This window comes from Cherax quadricarinatus, chromosome 36 (genome assembly GCF_038502225.1).
Source record: "Cherax quadricarinatus isolate ZL_2023a chromosome 36, ASM3850222v1, whole genome shotgun sequence".
Taxonomy (NCBI): domain Eukaryota; kingdom Metazoa; phylum Arthropoda; class Malacostraca; order Decapoda; family Parastacidae; genus Cherax; species Cherax quadricarinatus.
The window spans coordinates 29771676-29785717 of NC_091327.1; the positions used below are offsets into that span (position 1 = coordinate 29771676).

The following is a 14042-nucleotide window of genomic DNA, read 5'->3' on the forward strand; positions in this document are numbered from 1 at the left end:
AGAATTAACAGTGGAGAATGAAGCAGCACGAGCAGCACAAGAAAGGTGGAAGAAGCCAAACTTCAAAAAATATGACTACAGAGGTATGAGGCAATTCCTGCATGAGGTGCAGTAGGAAAGAGAACTAGACGGAAAGACAGTACATGAAATGATGGAGCAAGTGACCTCTAGGTGCAGGGAGGCAGAGGAGGGGTTCATACCATAGGGTAACAGAAAAACTGAAAAGACCAGACTGAGCCCATGGTTTAACTGGAGGTGTAAAGAGGCCAAAGCCAAGTGTGCTAAAGCATTGAAAAAGTATAGAAGGCAAAGGACTCAGGAAAACAGGAGCTAAGCAGAACTAGAAACGTACATGCAGGGATAATGAGAGAGGCCCAGATGCAATATGAGAACGACATAGCATCAAAAGCCATATCTGAACCAAAGTTATTATACAGTCACATTAGGAGAAAAACAACAGTCAAGGACCAGGTAATCAGGCTGAGGAAAGGAGGAGAGCTCACAAAGAGTGACCAAGAAGTATGTGGAGAACTTAACACAAGATTTAGAGAAGTATTCACAGTAGAGACAGAAATACTTCCAGCAAACCGATGTGGCAGTGCACCAGCAAATGCTGGGCATACTGCACATAACCAAGGAGGAGGTAAAGAAACTGCTAGGTGAACTAGATACCTCGAAGGAGGTTGGTTATTAAAACTGGGCAACTGCCTGAGGTGTAGAAGAGAGCAAATGTAGTTCCAATTTTTAAGAAAGGAGACAGACAGGTAGCATTAAACTACAGACCAGTGTCAATGACATGTATAGCGTGTAAAGTCATTGAGAAGATTATCAGAAGAGTGGTGGAGCACGTTGAAAGGATTGGGCTCATACATGACAGTCAACATTTCTTCAGGGATGGGAAACCCTGTGTCACAAATCTACTTGAGTTCTACGACAACGTAACAGAGGTAAGAAAGGAAAGAGAGGGATGGGTAGATATTGCATCTTTTTGGATTATAAAAGGCTTTTGACATAGTACCACACAAGAAACTGGTTCAAAAATCCGAAGAGAAGGCAGGAATAGTAGGAAAAGTACTGCAATGGATCAGGGAATACCTGACAGGAAGGAAACAACAAGTGTTGGTACGTGAAGTGTCAGAGTGGGCGCATATGTCGAGTGAGGTTGCACAAGGGACAGTCCTAGGTCCGGTGTTGTTTCTTGTATATGTAAATGATATAATGGAAGGAAGAGATTCAGAGGTGTCCCTGTTCGCTTATGATGTGAAACTAATGAGAATACAAGCAGATGAGGACCAGGCAAGATTACAAGGGGATCTGAATAAGCTGCAAGCCTGGTCTGACAAATGCCTCTTGGAGTTTAACCCAATCAAGTGCAAAGTCATGATGATTGGAGAAGGACAAAGAAGATCGCGGACGGTGTACAGGCGAGGGGATCAAAGGCTGCCAACTTCACTTTAGGAAAAGGATCTTGGGGTAAGCATTATACCGGGCACGTCCTCTGAGGTGCACATTAATCAAAGAACTGCTGTAGCATAAGGGCGCCTGGCAAATCTGAGAACAGCATTTCGACAACTAAGTAAAGAATCATTCACAAGACTGTACACCGTGTACGTCAGGCCCATACTGGAGCATGCAGAATCAGTATGGAACCCACATCTACTCAAACACCTCAAGAAACTGGAGAAAGTGCAAAAGTTTGCAACAAGATTAGTCACGGAACTGAGGAGTATGTCTTATGAGAAGAGGTTAAGGGAACTCAACCTGATGACACTGGAGGATTAAAGGTATAGAGGGGACATGATAACGACGTATAAAATATTGAGAGAAACTGAATGCCAGTTAAAAATCCAGATGAGTCATAGGGATGCTAGGAAGTATTTCTTTAGCCTTAAAGTTTTCAGGAAGTGGAATAATCTAGAGAGTGAAGTAGTGGTTACCTGGTTACCTGGAGGTTACCTGGAGGTTATTCCGGGGATCAACGCCCCCGCGGCCCGGTCCATGACCAGGCCTCCCGATGGATCAGGGCCTGATCAACTAGGAGGCAAGTTCCATACATAACTTTAAGAAGAGGTATGATAAGGCTCTAGGAGCAGGGAGAGTGACCTGGTAGCGGCTAGGGAAGAGACGGGGCCACGAGCTGTGACTCGACCCCTGCAGCCACATATACTTGAGTACATATAAGCGAGTACACACACACACACACACACACACACACACACACACACACACACACACACACACACACACACACACACACACACACACACACGTGATAGATGGGGATGCAATCTAACAAGTCTACGGAAAATAAGACTTGTGCACCATAACAAAAAATTCGAAAGTCTAGTGAAAATTGAATGCCAAAACGCTTTCCTGAAATAGGGAAAATAAAACAGGAAAATTGGCGCCGATGAAGGATCGTCATTGATTTTTGACAAAAAATCTCTTACACACTTTTTTTTTTAATTTCTGGGAAGTATTTTGATACTGTACAATATACGTTTTTCTCTCAATGCTGCACAATGAAAACCGGTCGAAAAACACCGAGGGTAGACTGAACTTTTATCAATTATAGAATTGATAAAAGTTCTGCCCAGAGCGAATAGCATATGCAAAAATGTTTATTACGCAACGAATGTTTCGCTATCATATTTGTAGGTAATACCCTTCATCCTCCAAACAAATTGAAACTATTTATAGCGTACATTTAGTGTCAAGCTGTGAAGTTAATGACAGCGGAAGTGACAGAGGAGTGCTCACTTAGGGAGGAGGTTCATCATACGAGCTACATGAAACTAAAAGATGTCAATGTTAAAGAATCTGGAAGGTAAGTTACCGTAGTACTGAAGAGTCTGGAAGGTAAGTTACCGCAGTACTGAAGAGTCTGGAAGTTAAGTTGCCGCAGTACTGAAGAGACTGGAAGATAAGTTACCACAGTACTGAAGAGTCTGGAAGGTAAGTTACCGCAGTACTGAAGAGTCTGGAAGGTAAGTTACCGCAGTACTGAAGAGTCTGGAAGTTAACTTGCCGCAGTACTGAAGAGTCTGGAAGGTAAGTTACCACAGTACTGAAGAGTCTGGAAGATAAGTTACCACAGTACTGAAGAGTCTGGAAGGTAAGTTATCGCAGTACTGAAGAGTCTGGAAGGTAAGTTACCACAGTACTGAAGGGTCTGGAAGGTAAGTTACTGCAGTACTGAAGAGTCTAGAAGGTAAGTTACCATAGTACTGAAGAGTCTGGAAGGTAAGTTACCACAGTACTGAAGAGTCTGGAAGGTAAGTTACCGCAGTACTGAAGAGTCTGGAAGGTAAGTTACCACAGTGCTGAAGAGTCTGGAAGGTAAGTTACCACAGTGCTGAAGAGTCTGGAAGGTAAGTTACCGCAGTACTGACGAATTTGGAAGGTAAGTTACCGCAGTACTGAAGAATCTGGAAGGTAAGTTATTACAGTACTGAAGAGTCTGGAAGGTAAGTTACCGCAATACTGAAGAATCTGGAAGGTAAGTTACCACAGTGCTGAAGAGTCTGGAATGTAAGTTACTGCAGTACTGAAGAATTTGGAAGGTAAGTTACTACAGCACTGAAGAGTCTGGAATGTAAGTTACCACAGTACTGAAAAGTCTGGAAGGTAAGTTACCACAGTACTGAAAAGTCTGGAATGTAAGTTACCATAGTACTGACGAGTCTGGAAGGTAAGTAACCAGAGTTGCAGAATCTGGAAGGTAAGTTACCTCAGTACTGAAAAGTCTGGTAGGTAAGTCATAGTTTCCTCTCTCGTACCCGATGTTAAAATTATGGAAGGAATTTCTCCACTTTTTCACCCTTGTCCATGGTTCATGGTCCATGGTCCAAAGTTCATACCTGGAGTATACCTGGAGAGGGTTTCGGGGACCAATGCCCCCGCGGCCCGGTCTGTGACTAGGCCTCATGATCCAAGGTTCATGGTCCAAGGTTTATGCCTCTAGCACAAGCCTATCATTTTTTCCATCAAGTTTTCTTAAATTTTTGCACTTGGTGACCCTTTTAATTTTTAAATTTCCAGGATCGTAATGTTCACCTTGTTTAGTATCTCATCAGAATTCATTCCTCCCATTCCGAGCCTAATCTTGTTGCAAACCATTGGACCTCTTCTAATTTTATCTCGTTCACCATCAGGCTGGGCCTTAATGCTGAGGCGGCGTGTCACTGGCCTTACGGCCATCGTGTATGATATAAATCCTGCATAATAACGATCTTTTTCTTCAATTGTTACTTGCAGGATCACCGCCTCCGAGGCTGTACTCTGTATTAGGTCAGGAAACAGGACAAGTGTTTCCTGACGAGGGTCTAGGTCATATGATGGCCCACAGCTGGAGATTTTGGTCAGGTTTGCGTTCTCTCTTCCCAGTACATCAAGAGGTGTATATCTCCCAGTGAATATACACTTGCATTCAACTTTAAATCTGGTGCTCAGTAATAACCCACAGAGACAAACTCGCCGAATTAATTGGTCTATATATTTCGATCCTCTTCTGGGATCTTCTTCAGCACATGAAGAGGATTCCACAGGAGATTCGAAATATACAGACCAATTAATCATGAGTTTCTTTCTCCATGTGCGTTATTATGGAGCATTGATAACTGTTCAATACATTTTAGTTATCCTTTAAATCTAATATTTCTACTTAGTGAAATAAGACGAGTTAAGAACGGAAGTTGTACATGGTCAACAATAAATCACCGGTATTAGGACATTATTGAGACATTTCTCCTGCTAGAGGCTTCAGCAATCAAATACAGAGAATCGAAGTTTACTGAATGTATAGAGCAGGTTTGGGTCAGTAGCTGCATGTTGGGGAAGGGGGAACTCGATAGTGGCTGTGGATGATTTGGGCACGACGAGTTTGGTGAGAACTTCTGAAACCATAAAACTTCCAGAGTTCTGTCTAATAGTAATTGTAGTTGTGATAAGGGATTTCAAGCAGCGTCTGTTGTACTGAACAAGTGCTTGAGAATGCATTACCTGCCCGTGTAGTGTATGTATAGCGGGGTAGAACCAGCTTGGCCAACACTCCTGAGATGCTAAAACTAGCGAAGTTTAGGGCCAATGTGCCGGAAACTGCGATTAATGACCTCAGAGAGTTTAGTGCTCTATAATGTGCAATATAATGAACATTCAGCAGGCATGTGTTGCGTGTTAGGTCAGCGTGAAGGTCAATGTTAATGATGGGCTGTCGGAGGGTGAGTAAGGAAATATCTATGAAGGAATTCAGGGAACCGTATTAACAGGACTTGAGTTCTGGGGGCGGGAAGTACAGTGCCTGCACTTGGATGGATGGATGGGATGTTGCAGTTCAAAGGGTCAGCAATATTCACTCGCCTAATATTTACACATCAAATCACCCATATATCCATCGGTCCTCAAGCAGCCACCATTGCACTCTTAATCCGAGCTCTCCACTCTTGTAGTCATACTTTCATTTTCCATATTGCCTATGAATCCTGCGCTATAAACCTATCCATTTATCCAACTTCCTCATCCATCTAGCACTTCACACATACATAAAAAAAATTTTAAACACTGTAAACAAAGGCCGTGCAGTAAGACAGTTATGCCTAGTTTCTCGAGCGAGTTTAAAGATCCAAGGAGATTTGTCTGAAAATTCTGTAGGTTTTCCCGAGAAGATTAGTTAGAACTTGAGACCATGTTAGGGATGAGGTATTTTATTATTAAATTCATGAAAATACTAAACTCATTAGTGTGGGAGAGGGGATAAACAAGAGTACTCATGTGTGTTGGTTTACTTGTAGCCGCTGGAAGAATGCTGCTTTCGTGGTTTCTCGTCTTCAGGTCGAGAATTTATCAAATATTTTTAAACAGTTCAAGTGGTTGTAGCACTAATTACTTCCTCTTACCTCATTTCATAGCTCTGTCACTATTAGAGAAGAAAACCCTATTATCCTTCGGTTGTAAGCCTGGAGAACTGGTCCAGGACCGGGCAGCAGGGGCAATGACCCCAGGAATCATCAAACAGGTTAGCAACAGGTAGTAGCATTTTTTTCCCTGTTGATGGTGCTATGGAAATAAATGGTATAAAATACCGACACGATGGAAAAAATTAAATATTATGCAACCCTTTATTGGCAACGTCTTGGCCCCACTGTGACCTTGGTCAGGTCACAAACACATCTGAACGTTGACGACAAAATATCACATACTGCATTTTTGTCTTGTTCCATATTTTTCCATATGCTCTATCAGTGTTAGGGATATAGTAGAAGAGAGAAAAGTATGGGTGTGTGTATATATATATGTATAGGGAGGGGGGGAAGCAAGGGTGCACGAGAACCTCTGGGAAAAGTGAAAATAAGAATTTTCAAGGGTGTATTTAGTGGCAGAAGTGAATACAACGATAATCCCCGAGTTGTACTCACAGTTGTGTTTGCAGGGTCGAGGCTCGGCTCCTGGCCCCACCTCTTAATAAAAATAAATTGGCCTGAATATAATATTGGTTCCTGACTTCCAGGGCAGTCCTACCTACTCTTGAAACTAAGAGTTTGCCTTCCCTAACTCCTCACATAACTCACTGTGTTTGTCTACCACCCCGAGACTAATGAAATGGTTCATAACATTTCTGTTGCACATTTGTGTTCTTAGCTTTCACCTGTAACCTCTTACTCCTGTACCTCGTATTGGCAATAGTAGTTTGTTTCTGTCTGCTCTGTCGAAGCCTCTGAGTACCTTGTACGTCGTTAACCTGTTTCCCCTGGTCCTCTCTTCAATGGTTGTCAGATTTTGTTCTTAAGAGACTCTCCTCACAGTTAAACCCTCTCAATTCTGGAACCAGTCTAGTTGAAATCATCGCACTTTCTCCAACTTCTGAACGTGCTTTCTAGAATGTAGGTTTCTTGGTGGTGCTACATATTTTTAAAGAGAAAATTATACGTCAATGGAAAGAGGGAGGGGTCATGACCCCCTTAAACCACACCTGCACCACCAGTATGGGAACGTAGAGAGGGAGATTAGCCTCCTTGCTGGAGATAAATTTTTCCACAAATGTACTGAAGTATTCCCTATTGAGGAGTCTGAAGACAATTGAACGAGTTGCTAGCCACGCATACACTCTGATGTAACGCAGTACACATGCTCTACTGACGAATCGCTGTATAGTCCTTGTGGCTTAGCGCTTCTTTTTGATTATAATAATAATCTACTGACGAATATGTTCAGTATAATCCTTAATTCCAGATCCTTTTCTGTATTTGCTTCCTGTGACTTCTTTCTTCCCTCCCAGTTTATACATTTTGATCTTCTATGAACCTCTCCGATTTCTGTTACTTTGCAACTGTCTGGTTTAAACTCAGGTGGACACTTAACTGATTACCCCCGCAGTGTCCAAGTTTTCTCATAACTTGTCTTAACATTTTCATGAGTACAAGGAAACCTTTAGGTGATTAAGGGTGTGTGGAGAAGGGATGCCAAGGGTTTTATTGAGGGTATATGGGAGAGACAGGAAGGTATTTAGCCGAGGTCAGGGATATAAGAGCATGTAAGTACAAGGTGTGTGTGAAGCAGTTTCATGGTCAAGGCTACTTTGAGTTTACTTATCATACTTATAAAGAAAATTAACTACACCAGCAACGTGGGACTACCCTCTTCTATACTCTAGTAAGAACAAATCTGGGTCATTTGGGAGTGCGTGGAATTTTTGTGAGATAACATAGCAGGGTATTGGGTGACTGGGAAGCGTGTGGGATGACGTGAAAAGTATGTGGAGTGACAGACGTGGGAGCTTACTAGATTACTTGGCAAGGTGTGGAAGAGTTTGAGATGACGTGGAAAGGTTCGGAATGACATGTGAAAATGTGGGAGGACGTCAGATGTGGAGCAGTGTGGGAATGGTGGAAGGGGGGAGGCGACATGGCAGGGTGTGGGACTGTGTAAGAAGGGTTAAATGTTTCTTTGAGGGGTCTGAGATTATTATTATAATCAAAAAGAAGCGCTAAGCCACAAGGACTATACAGCTTAATAAAGAAACTGGTATAGTACACTTGAGGGGTCTGAGAGATTACAGAAACAAGAGTACGACTGCGTAAGTGTGTAAAGACTGGGGAAGCGCTAAATCCTTACGGATGATAGAATGCATTCAGAATGGGACTCTGTTATATTTGATGCCAGGAAGGTTAGGTGCACAGCGTCCTGAAACGGACAAGTATACACTGTGAACACCATGAGTGCATAAGTGTGTGTAACCTCTTCAAAGTTTGCGAGAAAATAATGAAAAAGAGACGATATGAACAGCATTTTCATGCCAAGGAATATGAAAGTACGGGTGTACGAATTTGTGTGTGTACGAGTTTACTTAGTGGAGTGTGTGCCACAAGGACGCACGAGGCGCATACATGGATCTTTCATTGCCAACATTACAATGGTCACACATCTCTTACTCTACACTTCAAAACTTCAACCAGGATTGGCCATTACTTACGTATTTTGCTCTGGATATAATTTCTACCACTCCTGGAATTTATTACACATTTATTTAGCAATTTTTCTTTGGATACGACCCACAGCAGGCAAATAAAATACGGGTACCTATTTTTACTGCTAGGTAAGCAGGGACAGCAGGGTTGAAAGTTGCAAGGCCCATTCTTGCTTCTGTGCCTGGGAATCCAACCCGGGAGTTTGAGGTCAGCACTGAGAGACAGGATGAGGGACGAGAGCAGAGGGGAGGGGATAAGTGAGGATAAGGATGATGAGGACATTGGCGACTTGTGAGGAGGCAGTGACATGATAACGGGAACCGGACGAGCAAGAGAAAAAGGGGACTCATAACGTCAGGATTCCACACGCAGCCAAACTTTACCGCTGACAACCCAGTCTCCTCAAAGCATTGTTCAGTCACCCCTTCAATAGAGCATGTCAGGTCCCCATCCAGTCCCAATTACCCCTGAAATACATCTTAAATTACAATACTACATCTGAGCCTCACCCAACGAGATTACACAACTACTGTAGAGCCAAACGAAGGGTATTTGATGTTTGTCTGAGTACGGGATGGGTTGGGAAGGCGGACGAAGCAGTAGGGGTGTTGGTGGGTAAGGTTGGTGCTGGCGTGAGTGGTGGGGGCCTGTCGGACGTGTAATAGTGCTGGCTATTGGTCACTTCCTTATGGCTCCCGCTGACACGGATATCATCACACACCCAGGCACAAGTCCTCCACCTCCCGACCTGTCCGCTTCACCCACCAACCACTCGCTCAGTACAACCACTCGTCCAACACTCGTCCAGTACAATCACTCGTCCAGTACAAGCAAGCATTCGTCCAGCACAATCACTCGTCCAGTACAATAACTCGTCCGGTACAAACTCGTCCAGCAAAACACTCGTCCAGTACAATCACTCGTCCAACATTCGCCCAGTACAGTCACTCGTCCAACACTTATCTAGTACAAACACTCGCCCAATACAATCACTCGTCCAGTACTATCACTCGTCCAGTACAATCACTCGTCCAGTACAAACACTCGTCCAGAACAATCATTCGTCCAACACTCGTCCAGTACAATCACTCGTCCAGCACAAGCACTCGTCCAGTACAATCACTCGTCCAGTACAAGCAAGCACTCGTCCAGCACAATCACTCGTCCAGTACAACCACTCGTCCAGTACAATCGCTCTTCCAACACTCTTCCAACACTTGTCCAGTACAATCACTCGTCCAACACTCGTCCAGTACAATCACTCGTCCAACACTCGTCCAGTACAATCACTCGTCCAGCACAATCACTAGTCAAAAATCAGCTAGGCAAAAAACTAGGAAAAAGCCACGAGCAACAATTAAACGAAATAACAGACATCATCCAGATAAAACACTAAAAAAAGACAAACAAGACAAAAGACAACTAGATCAAAATAACTGGACAAAAGCATCTCATCATTTATTACAAAACAGACTCCATCAAATACTCTCGTCCAATGCAAGAACACAGCAAATAACACGTGCCAACACAGCAAGAACACGTGCCAACACAACAAGAACACGTGCCAACACAGCAGCAGCAACACGTGCTAAGCAAGACGCCCCAAAACGGCAGTAACACGCCCCAACATGGCAGCAATACGTCCAAACACGCTCCAACACAGCAGCAACACGCCCCAACACAGCAGCAACACGCCCCAACACAGCAGCAACACGCCCCAACACAGCAGCAACACGCCCCAACACAGCAGCAACACGCCCTAACAAAGCAGCAACACGCCCCAACACCCCCTAACACAGCACAGGTTCCAACACAACAAAAGACGTTGAGTGAAGACGCCCACACAGTAGGCTTCTTCAGTCGAATTCAAGGAGGCAACATAAACAATGGAGATGTAAACACGAAGTGATCAGTCCATCTGCCTCGAGGACGTAGTTATGAGACGGTGATGGACCCATAACTGCGTCTTCAAGGGTGATGGATTGATTACATCGTCTTTATATCTCCACTGCTTCTGCTGCCTCCTCTGTATTTGACTGGAGACGCTTACTGTCTAGGCGAAACGTTTCGGAATGAAGATACCTGACTGTGGCACAATGTGTCTTATCAACACTAATTAGCTAAAAATTACAGACCGGTAGCCCTAACCTCTCACATCATAAAAATCTTCGAAAGAGTGATGAGACTGCAGGTTACAAATTTCATGGACCAGCACAACCAACATAACCTGAACCAGCATGGTTTTAGAGCAGTACGATCATGCCTGTCACAGCTGCTGAACCATTATGACAGAATTACGGAGGCACTGGAAGACGACCAAAACGCAGATGTGATTTACACAGATTTTGCGAAGGCGTTTGACAAATGCGATCATGGAGTGATAGCGAACAAAATGAAGGCCATGGGCATTACGGGAAAGGTAGGCAGATGGATTTTCGGTTTCCAAACACACAGAACACAAAAAGTAGTAGTGAATAGGGCAAGATCCAGCATCAGCGAGGTCAAAAGCTCAGTGCCCTAAGTCACTGTCCTGGCACCTCTGCTGTTCTTCATCCTCATAGCAGACAGACAAAAACACCCAGCACACTTTTGTATCATTTGCAGATGACACTAAAATAAGCATGAAAGTCAGTACGGCACAGGACACTGAAAAAGTAAAGGAAGACATAAACAGGGTTTTCCAGTGGGCAGTGGAAAACAACATGACGTTCAATGGTGATGAGTTCCAGCTGCTTAGGTATGGAAAGAATGAAGAACTCAAAAGGAGCACTACATACAAAACTCAAGAGGGTGACTGTATGTGACTTGAAAAAGCCCACTGTGTGGGTGAAACGTTGTCAATAAAGGATCACATTATACTGCATATGTGTTTATATTTCCACAGGGTCACCAAATAGAGCGTAAGGAACACGTAAAAGATCTAGGAATAATTATGTCAGCGGACCTTTCTTTTAAAGACCATAACAAGACAAAGATCACGACAGCCAGGAAAATGGCTGGGTGGGTATCGAGAACTTTCAAAACAAGGAAAATAATGCCGATGGTGACACTCTTCAAATCGCTAGTACTCCCTCACTTAGAATATTGCTCAGTGCTGACGGCCCCGTTCAGGGCAGGAGAAATATCGGAGCTGGAACAAATACAGAGATCGTTTACGGCTCATATCGAGCCAGTAAAGCACCTAAACTACTGGGAACGCCTGCAAGTCTTGAACATGTACTCATTGGAGCGAAGGAGAGAGAGGTACATGATAATATATACCTAGAAGGTACTCGAGGGCCTGGTCCCAAATCTGCACACTGCCATAACAACATACTGGAGTGAGAGATATGGGAGGAAGTGTAAAATAAACCCAGTGAAGAGCAGGGGTGCGGTGGGGATAATAAGGGTACACTATCAACATCTGGGGTCCCAGACTTTTCAACATCTTACCAGAAGATATCAGAAACACTGCTGGAACAAGTGTTGAAGCCTTCAAGAGGAAACTAGACAAGTATCTTCACCAGGTGCCAGCTCAACCAGGCTATGATGGATATGTGGGGCAGCGGGCCTCCAGGAGCAACAGCCTGGTTGACCAGGCAAGCACCAGACTAGCCTGGCCCATGGCCGGGCTCAGAGAGTAGATATACTCTAGAAATTCTTCAAAGGTACATCAAAGGTAACATATCGATATAGTCATCATTCACTCCTTTGTAGTCGACCGATAATAGCGGAAATGTCTACAGCAACATACAATATAAATTAATAATGGTAATAACCAGTAGCACTATAACCACCGTTACTGTCACAGTCGCCCCTGCTCCTCGTGACAACACTACCACTATTTACACAACCCTTCGCTCGCACACCTCCAGCACTACCCTTAACACCCTCACCACACCACAGTATCTCCACACCGCTGTCATTACCAATACCACTACTACCGTAACCATTACAACAACCACCAGCCTGAAAATCTAAATCACCGTTACTACCACCATCAATGCCGAAACCGAAAGCGTCTTTATCATCCCAACTATAAATTACTACTACCACAACAACAATCAATAAATCACCCCTACTACATTCAGTATCTCCACTGCAACCACTGGTCAACAACCAATACTACCCATAAAACATCACTATTGTTGCCACCACCCCACAAAGCACCTCCATAACCAAACACATCAACAGTCTCACCAGCATCACTTACTCTTGTAATCATCACTGACATAACACAGGCACCACACGTACATCACATCACTGCATCAACACTCATTATAACTGCACCACCACCACCATGTATAAAAATGACATATACACGTATTTCGAAAATGCATTTTACAGATGCAATCATAGAGGTGGGGGAGAGGTAAGTAGGCCACCTGATATTCAACTTCTAACAGATAGAACATAAACAGTAGTAAATGAGTAAAATTCATCACATTACCAAAGTAAAATACTCAGTACCCCAAGGCATGATCCTGGCGCCTCTACTGTTTATCTCATAGCATAGATAAAATCACCCGCAACAGTTTCGTATTACAATTTGCGGTAAAAGACACCGAAAAATTGAAAAAATGCACACGCAAATTTTGGCTTTGTATAGTGAAAAATAATATGACGCTTACTGGTGATCAGTTTCAACTGCTTAGATATGGAAAGAATGAAGAACTCAGAACAGAAACTGTGCAAAACCCAAGAGAATCACCAAACAGAACGAGAGGAACACGTGAAGGCCGCGGTGGCAATTATGTCAGCTGCCCTTTCGTTCATTGAGCACAAAGTAAATGTCGCGACAGCCACGTAAATGATGAAACGAATGATGAGAACTTTCAAAACAGTGGAAATAGTGACAGTGGTGACAATATCCACATAACTTGTGCTCTATCTCCTTTACAGCAGGGGTCTCCAAACTGGGCCCCGAGGGCCACATGGGGTCCGCCACAAGATTTTATGCGGCTCGTAACACATTTGAAATATCTATAAATAGTAAAACTAATAAACCCTCATTTTCAGTCACTTAACATTAAGGATTTTATTGCGTGAAACAATTTGTCAAAATTTGCTCAAATTTTAGTTCTAACATTTTCAGATTTTTTATACACCTTTCACTTAAAGAAGAAAAAGGGAAAAGAACAGTGCATAGTGAGTGCCGCCTGTTTAATGAAGAATGGGGCGTAAACTACTTCTTTGTACAAGCAGTTGATAAAGCCTTTAATGTGGATGCCACGAAACTGTTGCACTATGAGTCCAAACATAAACCAAGTTATTCCCAGCTCACAGGAACACAGCGTTCGAAAAAATCAAACAATGCAGCGCAGGTTACTTTCCCAACAAGTTTTTTTTTTTTACGCAGAAGAGAGATGAAAATGAAGCATTAACCAGAGCCAGTTACAAAGTAGTTTATGCATTAGCTAAAAGAAGAAAGCCATTCACCGCTGGAGATCTGATCAAAAAATGTATGATGGAAGCAGTGGAAGAGTTATGCCCAGAAAAAGCAAATCTGTTCAAAATCCTCGGTCTTGCGCCAAATACTGTTGCTCGTAGATTTGAGGATACAGGAAGCAATATATTTCATCAAATTGCAGACAAAGCACG

At 43.3% G+C, this 14042-nt stretch overlaps 1 protein-coding gene across 2 annotated transcripts in view; it reads right to left on the minus strand.

The window, feature by feature from the left end:
* The window catches only part of Eaat1 (Excitatory amino acid transporter 1), a 349192-nt gene that overhangs the window by 294212 nt on the left and 40938 nt on the right, over positions 1–14042 (minus strand). The gene's annotated exons all lie outside the window — the stretch shown is intronic.